General features: G+C 46.8%; 1 long non-coding RNA gene and 1 other non-coding gene across 2 annotated transcripts; one reads left to right on the top strand and one right to left on the bottom strand.

The window, feature by feature from the left end:
• Positions 1 to 7,989: 7,989 nt before the first annotated feature.
• On the bottom strand, positions 7,990 to 15,443 carry LOC121135767. Its single transcript, XR_005872874.1, has 5 exons — positions 15,324 to 15,443; positions 13,729 to 13,852; positions 12,393 to 12,469; positions 9,594 to 9,671; positions 7,990 to 8,126 (listed from the first exon to the last, which is right to left on the bottom strand). It is a non-coding gene; the product is annotated as an uncharacterized LOC121135767 (long non-coding RNA).
• Positions 10,421 to 10,492, top strand: Trnae-uuc. The gene has a single exon. It is a non-coding gene; the product is annotated as a tRNA-Glu (tRNA).
• Positions 15,444 to 15,838: the final 395 nt, after the last annotated feature.

Consider the following 15,838-nt stretch of genomic DNA (forward strand, 5'->3'; position numbering starts at 1 on the left):
GACAGGAGGATAAGGAATTGAAGGCTAGCCTCAGTTATCTAGCAAGTTTGAGGCTAGCATGGGCTACGCAGTTCCCCGTCTCAACAGTGTGTATGTATTTTTTATTTTAGTTTTGAGATAGAGTCTCACTATGTATCCCGGGATGGCTATTTAAACTAGACTGGCTTTTAACTCCCAGAGATCTTGCCTGTCTCTGCTTTCTGAGTGCTGGGATTAAAGGTATTTGCCATCATTCCTGGCCCCAATTATTATTTATTATTACTATTATTGAGACAAGGTCTCAACTATGTAATCCAGACTGGCCTAGAATTCGTGGCTGTCCTCCGGGCCTCAGTTTTCCTTGTGTTGGAATTACAACCAGGTGTCACCATGTCTGAGTTTCTGCGCTCTTCCCAAGGGCTGGACTGAGCATGACAGTTTGACTGTCACACCCAATCTTATTACTGTCCAGCTGATGGACATTTAGGTTGTTCCCAAATCCTCCCACTGACATGCAGGGCCACAACAAGGACACTGAGTGTGTGGGATTCAATGCCCAAAGCACAGCTTGCTAATCTGGGCAGGACGCCACAGTCAAGCTAGCAGAAGTTGGGCAGCATCAGAAATGCACACCCATGGGAGTGTCTGCCTGTTTTCTGGCTCTTCCTTGCACTTCTTTTTTTTTTTTTTTTTTTTTGGTTTTTTGAGACAGGGTTTCTCTGTATTGTTTTGGAGGCTATCCTGGAACTAGCTCTGTAGACCAGGCTGGCCTCCAACTCACAGAGTGCTGGGATTAAAGGCATGCGCCACCAACGCCCGGCTTCCTTGCACTTCTTGAAGGGGTCTGGGGCCTCAAAAACTAGTAACTGACCCGGTGGGGAGGGCAGGGAAGGAGGAGAGGGAGAGGGAGCTGGAATTGACATGTGAAACAAGATTGTTTCTAACCTAAATAAAAAAATAATTAAAACAAACAAACAAAACCCAAAAAAAGTAGGAACCAGAGCTTCGAGGAGCACCCGGCATCATTTCATCTGTGCTCATGTGACCAATTCTGCAGGTGCCATGAGATACTCCTGTTCCTCTAAGGTCACCATAACTGACCCCTGGAGCTCAAGAGCGCCCCTCTGGGAAGTGCAGAACTCTGGCTGTTGCTGAAGGGACCCTCTGGCATTGCTGGGCTCCTCCCTGTGCCATAGGGAGGGCACTAGGAACAGGAAGTGAAAGCTGTCTTAGGTGGGTATTCTGGTATAAACCGTTTTCTTGGGGAGATTTGTTCTGGGCAGAGCGTACAGGTGCTGCATGGGTGCAGGGGCACTGTAAGGGGGCACAGGCACAGGCAGGGATCCAGGCACATCAACATCGGAGGCACATGGTCCTCTACTTAGCAGGACACTCTAGGCTTCTGGTCTGTCGCACCTGCTGTGCGGCCTGCATCCGAGAATGTAGCGAGGTGGTCGGGATAGATGACACAGAGACCGGTCGGTTGCTTTAAGAAAACTTTATCTTCCCAAGTCAGCTTAGGAGAGAGCTCTCAGAAGAAATCTCAGGAGAAGTCCCTGGGGAAATCTCTGGAGAAGTCTCTCTAAGAAAAAGGAGCTTCCCTTTTTAAGGACTTTTGCCATCCATTTACATACCATTCTTTCCACTTCTCACCCTCCTGGCTGGTGGTTTAATCTCCGGCCCCAGAATCGGGGAGACACCACAGGGGGCAGGAAGAGGCATCTAGCCATAGGAGGTGTGGAAGGCATGGTATTTCAGTGAGCCAGCCCTTATCTGAGCCCTATCAAGCTTTAAAGCACTGAATTGTTTTCAGTAAACATTACATAGATGCCTGCTCCCAGGCCGAAGGGGAAGTGGGTTTCTGCTCAAGGTCTGGTGTCCCCACAATTCACCCCTTTTTATTTTTAAATGAGGCACTCCTGTCTTAGGTCAAGTAGGGTCACCCTCCCTGGCCTGTCTTTGGGGGACCTTGAACCCCTGTTAGGTGGGAGTGGGTCTTCCCCACAAGTTGCCCGTCATTGAAGTAGCCCCACCCTTAGAATCATCTGTAATAAGGCTTTATGGCTATCGGGATTGCCATGGGCTAAGGCACTTTGAACTCAGCATGAAGCCAGAATGCCTACTGTCACTGTTACCATTCCTAGGACCCCCACTGACATAGCGCCTCTCTGTCACCTGCCCATCCCCCGATCTGGGCCTTAGCATTCTACCACCAGCCTTTCTTTGCTATAAGGGTGATTTATAGTTACAATTTGACGGTCAAAACAGTGATAAAGTTTACAATTATTTTAAGATCTACTTAGGAAAGCATTAGAGAGTGTGCTTGTACAGATACATTAGGTACAATCATTGATGTTACACATGTAGCATTATAAAAAATATGAACAAGAGGCTTGTTGCACTATTTACAGGGTACCAATTTGTTCCTGTGGTGATGTAGTCTGTTGATTTAATGTCAGTAGTATCAGCCGAACATGCAACCCGAGTCAAAGTCTTTTTGTCGCACCAGGACAAACCACATTTCTCCAGAAAACACACACTGTGATTCCAGAAACAGGAACTACCGAGTCTGATATTTCAAGTGACCATGTCCTGTTCAAATACTGAAAAAGGCTTTTGCCATTCATCACAGTCCATACCAATGTCTAAATGTTAAATGGGTCCTTTTTCCCCCAAAGGGAAAAGCCGGCAAAATGAATTCTGTTGTTTTAAGGTGTATCAAAGGCTAGTTGTTAATCTTCCAGTTTTGTTGGCTTTGGGATGAAAACTCACGGGTCCAGGAGGTTGATGTAGCAAGCCTGATGAGAAACTGGAAATCTCGAACTGACTGTTTTATTTCTTTCTCGGGCTGTAGATTTGATGACATCAAGGGTCAGGAACACTGATTTAGGAGATCTCGAACTGGCTTGAGCAGGCTCCCACAGTCTCAGGTCCAGTTTTTTCTGTTCCATGCATCTCACCAGATGTTGTGACCGCTACTGAAGCTTTATTCTTTTCCTGTAAGAAAACATAAACATGCCCTCGACCCCAAATTAGGGTCTTCTCTACTGTCTAGTGTATGGATGTTTCCATTTGGCCTGAGTAATAGTTATTTAACTTTCATTATGTCAGAATCTGTCTGAAGCAGATTCCTCACTGGCATTTATATTTTATAAATATTTAAATGAGGAGTGGATTATTTAATGAATCATGTGGAGACTGGGGACATTACTCCCTTTTATTTTTAAATTTTGTTTGAACTGTTGAAGTTGGACCATAACAGTAGAAGGATTTGTCTACCCTCCTTAGTCACCTATCTAGGTGAATTGGGATCACTATTTAAAAGTATTAGTAGATGTCCTTTAAAAGGGGCATAACCATTAAGTACCTTTGAGAATCATTTAAGGATTGTAAACTATACTATGTCCCAAATAGTCCTTTTTTTTCTAACCTGTAGCTCTCACTAGCTGACAAGGCCTCATTTGCATCTGAGCTGACAAGGCCTAATTTGCATCTACACAGACACCTTTGGGGGTGGGGGCCTGCCAAAGCGGCAGGACAGTTCCCTGAATAAAACCTCTCTTTCTCTCTCTCTCTCTCTCTCTCTGACTGGCTCTGAGGGCTTAACTTGAATTTTTTTTGTTAAAATATTAACCGACTGACTGGATGTTTCTTTTGGCTATATCTAAATCGATTTAGGTAGTTTTTAACTGTTTGAAGGGATTTAAGTATCCCTTTAATCATATCCAAGGCAATTAGAACAGTTGCTTTTGTCAACATTCACGCATTTACATTTCACACTTCATACATACTGACGTGGCCACGTCCATACACACAGACCATGCATACATATCTCTCCTTGCCTAGGTTATGATTAGTTTGTTGAACTGAAACGTCTTTAACAGAACAACTCCAGTCAATCTTTTAATTAAAACTAAAGGTTGAAAATGTCCTGTATGTCCCTCGTCATTTCTTCATTAGAGAAGTTTTGAGCTACACTCAGGGGCTACAGCCATACCCACTCCTTGTAATTCTGTAGATGCAAAGTGGAAAGGCCAGGCTTTTGCCAAAAGTTTTTAGAGATGACTCACAAAATTCAATAACCTACCCTATATAAATGTAACCAAACATTTTTACTTTATATACCTTTGTCTTTTTTTTTTACTGAATACTAATACCTCATTTATTAACTGTTTCCAATTTTTTAATTGACCTTAAACTTTTATCAATAACCTACCCCATATAAATGTAAACATTTTTATATACCTTTGTCTTTTTCTTTACTGAATACTAATACCTCATTTATTAACTTTACCATTTTTTTTTTTACCCATCTTTAATCTATCCTCCCATTGAGGATGATCCTCCAATCCACCCTCCAACTGAGGGCAACTTTTCATCTTAGGTTCCCTTGACCTTTGTTAGGTGAGGGCCTAGACATTTAATCTAATCCACCCTTCAACTGAGGGTGATCTCTTAGGTTCCCTTTTTTTCCTGACCTTTTTCAGGCAAGGGCCTAGAGATTTAATCCAATACCCCCTCCAACTGAGGGCAATCTCTCAGGGTCCCCTTACTTTTCTGACCTTGTCAGGCGAAGGCCTGGAGATTTCATCCGGTACCCCTAGCTTGGTACCCCCTTTTTAATACATACTTACTTATAGCCTTACTTGTTGGCCAGTCTTTTAAATCTCTCAGTTTTTCTTTACTTTTCTGACCTCAGTGGATCAGGTGAAAGACTGGAGATTTTTTATTTTATTTCTTATTTTACCCTGCCTTTTTTTTTTTTTTTTTTGACTGGGTTTCTCTCTATCCTTTTAGAGGCTGTCCTGGAACTTGCTCTATATACAAGGATGGCCTCCATCCTACCTACCTCTGTCTCTCGAGTGTTGGGATTAAAGGCATATGCCACCAACACCCGACTCTAAAGATCATAGCGAACATCCTTCCAATCTGGGACATTTAAGTCTCCCCCAGTAATGAACCATGGACTGGCATGTTCAATCCATTTTAAAAAGCCTTCCAAGGTTTTAGACTTTACTGTAGTCCCATGTCCTTCAAGTAACTTTTTAACTTGATACTGTAATTCAAGCTTCCCAGAACTATTCCCCATGGTTTCTTTTCTTTTTTTCCCAATCTGTCCCTGGCCAGAAAAAGAGATGAACTGGCTCACTTACCTCGCTTTCATGATCTCGGTGGGATCCTCCAATTGTCGCACCTGCTGTGCGGCCTGCATCCGAGAATGTAGCGAGGTGGTCGGGATAGATGACACAGAGACCGGTCGGTTGCTTTAAGAAAACTTTATCTTCCCAAGTCAGCTTAGGAGAGAGCTCTCAGAAGAAATCTCAGGAGAAGTCCCTGGGGAAATCTCTGGAGAAGTCTCTCTAAGAAAAAGGAGCTTCCCTTTTTAAGGACTTTTGCCATCCATTTACATACCATTCTGGTGTCCCCACACTGGTCCTCAGAGACACACAGAAGTTTTGCTCAGCATCTCAGAGAAGAACCCAGAAAAGGGTTCTCTCTGTCAGCGGGCAGCCTTGCTTCCTGCCCAGGGAATGTAGAGCAAAACCATCATCCAGGGTCTGTGGGAGATGTGCAAGGAGAGCTACCTGAAAAAGGAAAGAAATCTCAGATACACTCTGTATGTGTGTATGGTATGTGGTGTGTGTGTGTGGTGTGTATGTATGTGTAGAATGTGTGTGATTGTGTGGTGTGTGTGTGTGTGGTGTGTATGTATGTGTAGAATGTGTGTGATTGTGTGGTGTGTGTGTGTGTGGTGTGTATGTATGTGGTGTGTATGTATGTGTAGTATGTGTGTGTATGTGTGGTGTGTGTGTGTGTGGTATGTATGTATGTGTAGTATGTGTGTGTATGTGTGGTGTGTGTGTGTGTGGTGTGTATGTATGTGTGTGGTGTGTATGTATGTGTAGTATGTGTGTGTATGTGTGGTATGTGTGTGTGTGGTGTGTATGTATGTGTAGTATGTATGTGGTGTGTGTGGTATATGTGTATGTGTGGTGTGTGTGTGCTTGTATGTGAGTGTGTACGGACGTGTGTGTGTGTGTGTGTGTGTGTGTGTGGTGTGAGATGTGTGGTGTGAGTGTACAGGTACATGTTCCTGTGTGTTCATTTGTGGGGGTCAGAGGTTGTCATTAAGAGTCTTCTTCCAACCCCCCCTTTCCACCATGTTTAGTGAGAGAGACCAAAGTTGATGTTGTGTCTCACCCCTTTTTTCTTTTTTCTTTTTTTTTTCGAGACAGAGTTTCTCTGTATTGTTTTGGAGGCTGTCCTGGAACTCACTTTGTAGACCAGGCTGGCCTTGAACTCACAGAGATCCGCCTGTCTCTGCCTCCCAAGTGCTGGGATTAAAGGCGTGCGCCACCAATGCCTGGCATCTCACCCCTTTTTAAAATAAGATTTATTTATTTATTATGCACATAGTTTTCTGCCTGCATGTTTGCCTGCAGGCCAGAAGAGGGCACCAGCTCTCATTACAGATGGTTATGAGCCACCATGTTGTTACTGGGAATTGAACTCAGGACTTCTGGAAGAATAGGCAGTGATCTTAACCTCTGAGCCATCTCTCCAGCTCCTGTCTCCACAAATCCTCAGAGTGCAATGCTCTTCCTGTCTGGAAACTAAATCTCTCACGAGACCCTTTGCTTCTTCCTCTTATACCTCCCTAGTGCTGCGATTAAAGGTGTGAACAGTTCCTCGTTTAGACTGATTCACTCTCGAGTAGACCAGGGTGGCCTTGAACTCACAGAGATCCATCTGCCTCTGTGCCCTGAGTCCTGGGATTAAAGGTGTATACCACGACCACCTGTCCTCTATGGGTAGCTAGTATGGCTGCTGGGATTTAGGGTGTGTGCCACCACTGCCTGGTCTCTATGGCTGTGGCTAGCTTTGCATTTTGATCACCAGTGGCTTTACTAGAGCATGAACAACATATCACCACAGATGACCTTGAACTCCTCATCTTCCTGCTTCTACTGGGCATGTGCTAACACTTTACTCAGTGCTGGGGAGGGAGCCCAGGACTTCAGGCATGTTAGGCGAGCATTCTGCCAAGAAGCATCACCGTCCCACAGACTGAGTTTTGACAAATGTGTGGAGAACACGCAGTGAAAAAAGCCAGTCTTTTCAACAAATGGTGCTGATAAATTGGATATCCACGTGCAAGAGAATGGAATTTGGGGCTCTTGTCTTAGTTAGGATCCTCTTTCTGTGAAAAAAAAAATGACCAAAAGCAATTTAGGGAGCAAAGGGTTCAGTTCAGCTTACAATTCAAAGTAGATGAAAAAAAGTTTCACATCACTAATTGCAAAGGGAATTGCAAATTAAACCATAATGGGTTATTGCCTTACTCTAGAAAGAACTGCTATTATCAGGAAAGAGTTAAGCAGCAAATGCTGGAGCTGGGTTACATCGGGTTGGTAGTCTGCTTGAAGCTCCAGGTTCAGAACCCAGCATCCCATAAACTGATATGGTGGTCCACACCTGTAGTCCCAGCACTCTGGAGTTGGAGGCAGGAGAATCGGAAGTTCAATGTCATTCTTGGCTCCACAGTGAATTTGATGCCAACCTGGGATACATGAGGCCTTGCCAAAGAAAGTAAGGGGGCATTGCTGTGCATTCCTGTGACCCCAGCACTTGTGCACGGGGATGGGGGCCGTGAGCCAGGCAGGTGGGACCCATTGGCCAGCCAGTCAAGCCCAAATGGCAAGCTCCAGGTTCAGTATGCGGTTCTGGCTCAGGGAGTATAGGTGGATGGGTGAGGGGCAAGGCTCAGTGTGTAAGGTACTTGCTTTGCAAGCCTGAGGATCTCAGCTAGACCCCGAACCTGTGCAAAGGTGGAGAGACTAAACTGATCCCACCAAGTTTTTCTCTGACCTTCATATGCACATAGACACAGACAGACAGACAGACAGACAGACACACACACACACACACACACACACACACACACACAAATAATAAATGGAATAAAGTTTAACAAAGAAAATGAAGGCAGAGAGCAACCGAGGACACTTCTGACCTCTACATGCGGACGCAGAGCCTCGGCCGCCCCCTTGTGGTCACTGGGATCAGGGCGGCTACTCTTGACTTTCAGTCCCGGTTTCAATCACAAGGAGGCATAACTTGTCTAAAGTTGGGAGACACTTGTCTGCCTGAAAAGTTCACAAAGGCCAGGACAGAGCAGACAAATCAGTCAAATTTGTTCCCTATTTAAATGAAATAGAAACAGTCTCAAAGCAGTTCCCCAGATCTCATCAACACAACCTGCTGGGAAGGTAAAGCTGAGATCGGAAAAGGCCACTCCAAAACATGCCGGTCTAGCCAGGCGGTGGTGCCACACGCCTTTGATCCTGGCACTCAGGAGGCAGAGGCAGGCAGATCTCTGAGTTCCAGGTCAGCCTGGTCTACAGAGCAAGTTCTAGGACAGCCAGGGCTGTTGCACAGAGAAACCCTGTCTCAAGAAACAAAAAAAAACAAAAAACAAAAAACAAGCAAAGTTAATTTATAAAGCTGTCTGGTGTGATAGTACCTTCCTGTAAACCTCAGTCCTCTTGGAGTCTGAGGCAGGAGGAAGGTGAGTTTGCGACCACCCTACACTATATAGCAAGACCTTTTCTCAAAAACAAAGCCACAGACAAGGGAGGGAGGCTCGTAGCTGAGTGGTAAGTACTTGCCTCCTATGGGCAATGGCCTAGGCTCCACCCACAACACTCCAAACCCCAAAAAGAAACTGTTCCTGAGAGCTAGGGGTGAGCCTAATGGCTTTTGCCTACCATGAGCATAACACCTGGTACTGAAAAAAGTTTGTACAAGTGTTTGATGCATAACAGTTAGTTTCTATTTCATATGCCAGCCCAATAAAAATTTGCTTTCAGGGCTGGAGAAATGGCTCAACATTAAGAGTGCACACCGCACCTGGCATTGGTGGCGCATGCCTTTAATCACAGCACTGGGAGGCAGAGGCAGGCGGATCTCTGTGAGTTCCAGACCAGCCCGGTCTATAAGAGCTAGTTCCAGGACAGCCTCCAAAGCCACAGAGAAACCCTGTCTCGAAAAACCAAAAAAAAAAAAAAAAAAAAAGAGTGCACACTGCTCTTGCAGAGAGCCCAAGTTTAGTTATCAGCCACCACACTGGGTAGCTCACAACTACTAGTAGCTCCAGCTGCAGAGATATCTGATGCCTCTGGTCTCCCATGGGCATCTGCATGGGTGTGTGTGCCCACATGTATGTATAACTGAAAATCTCTCAGTGCTGGAGAGATGGCTCATTGGTTAAGAGCACTGACTCCTGGTCTGGAGATCTGCTCAGTGGTTAAGAGCACTGACTTCTGGTATGGAGAGATGGCTCAGTGGTTAAGAGCGCTGACTCCTCTTCTGGAGGTCCTGGGTTCACTTCCCAGCACTCCCAGTGCTTGCCACTGGGTACAAAGCGCCTGTGATTTTTATGTGATTGTTATCGCTTTTGCGGCTATTGCCAGCAGGCATCCCTGTACTGTGTAATTTCTGGCATCTACACAAATCAGGTATAATAAATGGGTGTAAGGGCTGGAGGGATGGCTATCCAGTTAAGGGCACCAGCTGCCCCTCCAGTGGACCAGGGTTCAGTACCCCATACTTACATCACAGCTTAGGACTGTCTGTTGCTCCTTCTCGGGGGTGGGGGGGTTTGATGCACTCTTCTGGCTGCTGTGTAGACACTAGGCATCATACACATAAGTAAATAAAAACACATTTGGTGAATAAATCCTCGTATTAATAAAATAAAGTCAAACCGACAGCCTCCAAAACAATACAGAGAAACCCTGTCTCGAAAAACCAAAAAATAAAATAAAGTCAAATGGTATAATTGGGAAAGGACTGAGGGATGTTTTGTTTCCTGGGGCAGCTCTGAGTTGGGGACTTGGAGGAGAGAAAGATCGGAGTGTGGGGGGGTGAGGTCTACTTGGGTTTTCCTCCCTGCTTCTTCCTCTGGCCCCAGAGATTCTGAGTTGCAACCCTAAGGGGACACCAAAGGGAGTTGGGGAGGGCCCGCTTTTATTGGAGTTTGTCAAGAGTTAGGATTTGTCCCCTGACTATGCAGAGAAGACCCGGGCTCTGGAGATAAGGCATATCCCCAAAGCTCCTCTGACTGCTCTGGAAAAGCTGTTCAGAATTTACCCAGAAGGCCCCCTGGAGCCAAAGGTCAGGTGACCACAGGCTGTGCATGGCAGAGGCCAGGCTAAGTAAGGAGGTTTCTAGTTATTAACCCTTAGGCTTCCAGGCAGATGTCATAAGAACTGGGCTGCCTTTGCAGTCGGCCTCGGAATCTACTCAAGGACAGCTCATGCTTGAGAGGTTGACAGTGGCAGCCCAGGGGACCCAAGTGGATTCAGGATACCTGGGCACAGGGAGGCAGGTTGAGGACTTGGTGTCCAGTTGCCAAGATTGGGCTGGTTGAAAGCGTCTCTCCCATATGGTCTAGCGGTTAGGATTCCTGGTTTTCACCCAGGCGGCCCGGGTTCGACTCCCGGTATGGGAACAATGTGACTTTTTGCCGGGCGCAGCTCTCGGGAGGCAGGGGCAGAGGCAGGCGGATCTCTGTGAGTTAGAGACCAGCCTGGACTACCAAGCGAGTTCCAGGACAGCCTCCAAAGCCACAGAGAAACCCTGTCTCGGAAAAACCAAAAAAAAAAAAAAAAAAAAAAAAAGGAAACTGTCCCCAAGTCCTAGGGTGACTAAGGTTTCTGGAAGATCTTTGACCTTGTCAATGGGATGCAAGCCTGTAATCCCCCACTCGTGAGACTGAGACAGGAGGATGGAGTGATTGGGGCTTGACTAGGGTAGTTAAGGAGACTACAGAATGAAACAAGCAAAAAAAAAAACAAAAAAAACAAAAAACAAAAAAACCCACATCTTTTTACTTAGGGGCTCCTCAAATGCCATGGCAATGTTACTCTTCCTGATTGCGCTGTGTGTGTGTGTGTGTGTGTGTGTGTGTGTGTGTGTGTGTGTGTGTGTCACCCATGGCTGTGTTTCCCTTAGAAGTCTCTTCTGAGCCTCTAAAGGCTCCGTGGTCAGCAGAGCAGAGGCCACTCGGCATCTGGCAAACACGTGGAATGAGAGTGTTGTCCACGTGGGAAATGTCTGTCCAGGTTCCCTCTCTCTGACCCGGCAGACACACTGCAGACTGCAGCCACTCCCTGCCTGTGGAGGGAGGAGTCTTTAGGCAAGGGTGTGGAGGCTTGCTGTCCTGGGTCCCTGTGATAGGAGAGACACTCAAGGCAGTGGTGAAGGCAGGGCTGGGCAGAAGGAGAAACTGAGGCAGGAGGCTGAACCCGTAGGGACGCTGGTTCTAAACTAGACAAGGTTGATCCTTAGCATCCAGACATCGGCAGGGATTATTGGGGCTGCCTTGGGTCAGGAAGCTCCCGGTAGGAGGACAGCTGTGAGCGTACAGAATGTGCAGGAGGGACACCCACCTCCAAGCAGGAGATCTTGGGCTGCCTGTATTCCCTGGCTCTGGAACTGCTACCTCTGTGTTGCCTGGGAAGGTTGATGCCTCTGGGCCTTACTTTGTTCATCTCTAAGATGGGTCCAAAACACCCTTCCTTTCAGGGTGTCTCAGTGGGTTGAGAGCACTGGTTGCTCTTGTATAAGACCCAGGTTCAATTCCCATCACCCACATGGCAACTCATGATTGTCTATAACTCACTTCTGGGGATCTGACACTTTCTTCTGGTTTCTGTGGCCACTACAGCGTGTGGTGCACAGACACACAGACAGACATGCAGGCAAACACTGTACACATAAAATAAATACTGAAAGATGAAGGGCTGGAGAGATGGCTCAGAGGTTAAGCACACTGGCTGCTCTTCCGAAGGGCCTGAGTTCAATTCCCAGCAACCACATGGTGGCTCACAACCATCTGTAAGATCTGGTGCCTTCTTTTGGCGTGCAGGATACATGCAGGCAGAACACTGTGTACATAATAAAATTTTTTTTTTTTTTTTGTTTTTCGAGACAGGGTTTCTCTGTAGCTTTGGAGGCTGTCCTGGAACTATCTCTGTAGACCAAGCTGACCTCGAACTCACAGAGTTCCACCTGCCCCTGCCTCCAGAGTGCTGGGATTAAAGGCGTGCGCCACCAATGCCCGGCTCGATGGTGTACTCTTTTAATCTCAGCACTCAGGGAACAGAGGCAGGCAGATCTTTGAGTTCGAGGCCAGCCTGATTTGCAGTGTGAGTTCCAGGACAGCCAGGTCTACACAGTGAAACCCTGTCTCCAACTCTGTGCCCCCCCAAAAAAAAAGAAAGAAAGAAAGAAAGAAAGAAAAAAGAAAATGCCTTTTGAGGCTGAGAGACGGCTCAGCGGTTAGGAGTACACAGTGCTCCTACAGAAGATCCAGGTTCAGTTCCCAGGGCCCATGTTTGGTGACTCACCGCCTCCTGTGACTCCAGTTCCCAGAGATCCAGTGCCATCTTCAGTCCCCTAAGGGCACCCACACATGCGCATATCCCTATGCACAGACACATATCCATACACATTATTAAAGACAGAATGAACCTGGTTGGATGTGGCCACGTGTGTCTTTAATTCCAGCATTTGAGGGAGGCAGAGGCAGGCGGATCTCAGTGAGTTGGAGGCTGGCTGGGCGTTGGTGGCGCACGCCTTTAATCCAAGCACTTGGGAGGCAGAGGCAGAGGCAGGCGGATCTCTGTAAATTCGAGACCTGGCTGGACTACCAAGCGAGTTCCAGGACAGCCTCCAAAGCCACAGAGAAACCCTGTCTCAAAAATCAAAAAAAAAAAAAAAAAAACACCCTGTAAAAACCAATGGTCACTGCCCCCCCAACAAAAAACACCAACCAACCCAGAGCCCCACTTTATAGACCAAGCTGACTTTGAATTTAAGATCCTTTAGCCTCGGGTTCACCATCGTATCTGACTTGCTTTTTATTTGAGGAGAGAATTATCCTGTCTTATCCAGGCTGGTCTTGAACTCCTGGGCTCTCTTGATCTTCTGCCCTTGCCTCCTGAGTAGCTGACACTGTAGGTGTGCACCACCACACTTAGCTTGTGTGTGTGTGTGTGTGTGTGTGTGTGTGTGTGTGTGTGTGTGTGTGTGTGTATGTGTTTACTTTTTAAAACACGGCTACTCAAAAATGAAAGCTGTTGCTTAGGCTTAGCGGTGCACACCTTTAATTCTGGCACTAGGGAAACAGAGGCAATTGGATCTCTGTGGCTTCAAGAACAACTAAGGATACATAGTGAGACCCTTTCTTAAAAAAATAAAATTAGGACTGGAGAGAAGGTTCAACAATTAAGAGCACTGGCTTCTCTTCCAGAGGACCAGGGTTCAATTCCCAGCACCCACATGGCAGCTCACAACTGTCTCTAACTCCAGTTCCAGGGGATCTGATACCCTCACACAGACATACATGCAGGCAAAACACCAATGTACATAAAAATAAATAGAATCTTTTAAAAATAAATTACACTGGGCTTCACTGGGTTCTTCTGGCTCACACAGAACGGGAGTGTCTCCAGTCTGTTCTGTGCTGGCATGTTGGCCTTGAATGCAGCTCATTTCATCATAGGAAAACTATTCTCAGCTTTCACGGTGCTAATTAAAAAGCCACCTGCTATTGGCAGGCAATGCGAGCGAGAGTAGGTTTTTGCCTGGTCTTTCAGACATGGGCTGTAACCACCCCAGGGTTCTGCATTCCCAATCTGGGACAGCTGACTGCCTCTGGGAGGTGGACTGAACAGAAGTCACCTGGCAGTTTTTCTAGGCTTTGCAGGCAGCGGCTCCCCTCAAGCCCTCAGTGTCGCAGTGGGGCTCATGGAGTGTCCAGCAGGTCCTTTCCCCATCGTGTTCCTCTGTTTAGAAGGCGGGAGGTCTGGGGAAGGTAAAGTGCTTACCATGAAGACCTGAGACCAGAGCCCCAGCATCCATGTAAAACAGCTGGGCATGTGTGATAGCACGCACCTTAACCCTAGGGCTGAGGGTGCGGAGATAGGAAGATACCTGGGGTTTTCTGGCCAGCCTGGCTAGTCAAGTCAGCCAGCTGTAGGTTCAGTGAGAAACCCTGTTCAAAATCTAAGGTGGAGAGAGATGGAGGGAGACATCCAACATTGACCCCTGGGGACACACACACACACACATGCACGCACGCACACAGGTGCGCACACACACACACACATGAGACAGAGAGACAGACAGACAGACACACACACGCACGAGGCAGAGAAAAAGAGAGACAGACAGACACACACACGCACATGCACACATGCATGCACACGAGACAAAGATAGAGACAGAAAGAGAGAGAGAGAGACAGACAGACAGATCACACTGTTTTAGAAAGTTTTTTCTGAAACCAAGCATGGTGGTTTCAGTACTCAGCAGTCCCAAGTAGAGGCAGGTGGATCTCTGTGAGTTCAAGGCCAGCCTGGTCTACAGAGCGAGTTCCAGGGCAGTCACAGCTACATAATGAGACTCTGTCTTGGTTGGGGGGAAGCATTGTCTGAAACTTTTAATGTATTTATAATGGGAGCTTCCGGGAGTCAGTTCAAGTTTTCTAGAACGTTCATTTATGCCAAGTGGCCCCTTCTCTGTGGATGTCAAATTGGGGATGTTTACTGTACACTGCACCCAATATTTCCCCTCATTACATTTTCCTTTTAAAGAAAACATGGCCAATTAGTGACCTGGAAAGGCTTGAGTGGAGACACGTTAGAGAAATGCTCATTTGGAGAGCTGCTCTCTTCATCTTAATCAATTCACAGTCACCAGCCAGTGTCTTAGGCTAGGGGCGATTTTCAAGCATGATGTTATGACAGAGGTCATTCCAAAGATTTAGGACAAGCTGTTCCTTTTGCCGTGCTGTCACTCAGACTAAGCAAATGTCAGTGGGAATCTTCAGGCAAATTAGCTTCCTCTCAATGGGTCTTTTATCCTCTCTGCCTCCGCATTCATTTGTATAACTGACCAGTCACACACACACACACACACACACACACACACACACACACACACACACACACACGCATGACAGGAACTGCTCCAATAAGAAAAACAGAGACTGAGGTCGGCCTGGACTACACAGTGAGACTGGCTATCGAAAAACTAAATAAAGCGGGAGTAGGCGTGCCGTTCAGTCAGTAGAACGTTTGCCTAAGCATCCAATGAGGCCTTGCATTTGGTCCCCGGAACCACACGGATCAGGTGTTTCAGGCGTTTCTGACATGTGCGCTGTAATTCCGGCACTCGGAAGATAGAGGCAGGGAGAAAATGAGAATTTCGAGGCTATCCTTACAGAAAGTGGGTGATCAGTCACTTACAGAGAGCAGGGATGGTCGGTTACTTACAGGAGTGTGGATGACCCCCCAAACAGCCGAGTCACTGGGGAGTCTACTCCAGCATGGATGGAAATGTCCCCAGAGCTGCATAGATGAGTCTCCCTTCAGTTAACCCCAAGAGCATAAAACCACGTGCCGGTAGATAGAATTACACACAGCTGTTGGGAGTGTTAGAGCAGCTGGACTCTCAGGTGAGGCTGTAAGATCTGTCTCTCCTTCCGGGAAGGAATTGTCAACAGGTTCAATGGCTTTAAAGTTTTTTTTTTTTTAATTTACGTATGTGTATGGCATTTTGCCTGCATGTGTGTGCAACACGTGTACCCAATGCCCCTGTGCCCCTGGGGGTTAAAAGGGAGGCACTGGATCCCCAGAGACTGGAGTCACAGACGGCTCTGAGCCACCATGTGGGTGCTGGGAGCTGAACCCAGGTTCTCTGCAAGAGCAGCCAATGCTGTAAAGCCCTAAGCCGTCTCTTTGCTCAACAGGCCCAGTCTTGGTTGTCTTAACATTTTGCTGCCACAGGA

The sequence above is a fragment of the Mesocricetus auratus genome, unplaced genomic scaffold (assembly GCF_017639785.1).
Source record: "Mesocricetus auratus isolate SY011 unplaced genomic scaffold, BCM_Maur_2.0 Super-Scaffold_100042, whole genome shotgun sequence".
NCBI classification, from domain to species: domain Eukaryota; kingdom Metazoa; phylum Chordata; class Mammalia; order Rodentia; family Cricetidae; genus Mesocricetus; species Mesocricetus auratus.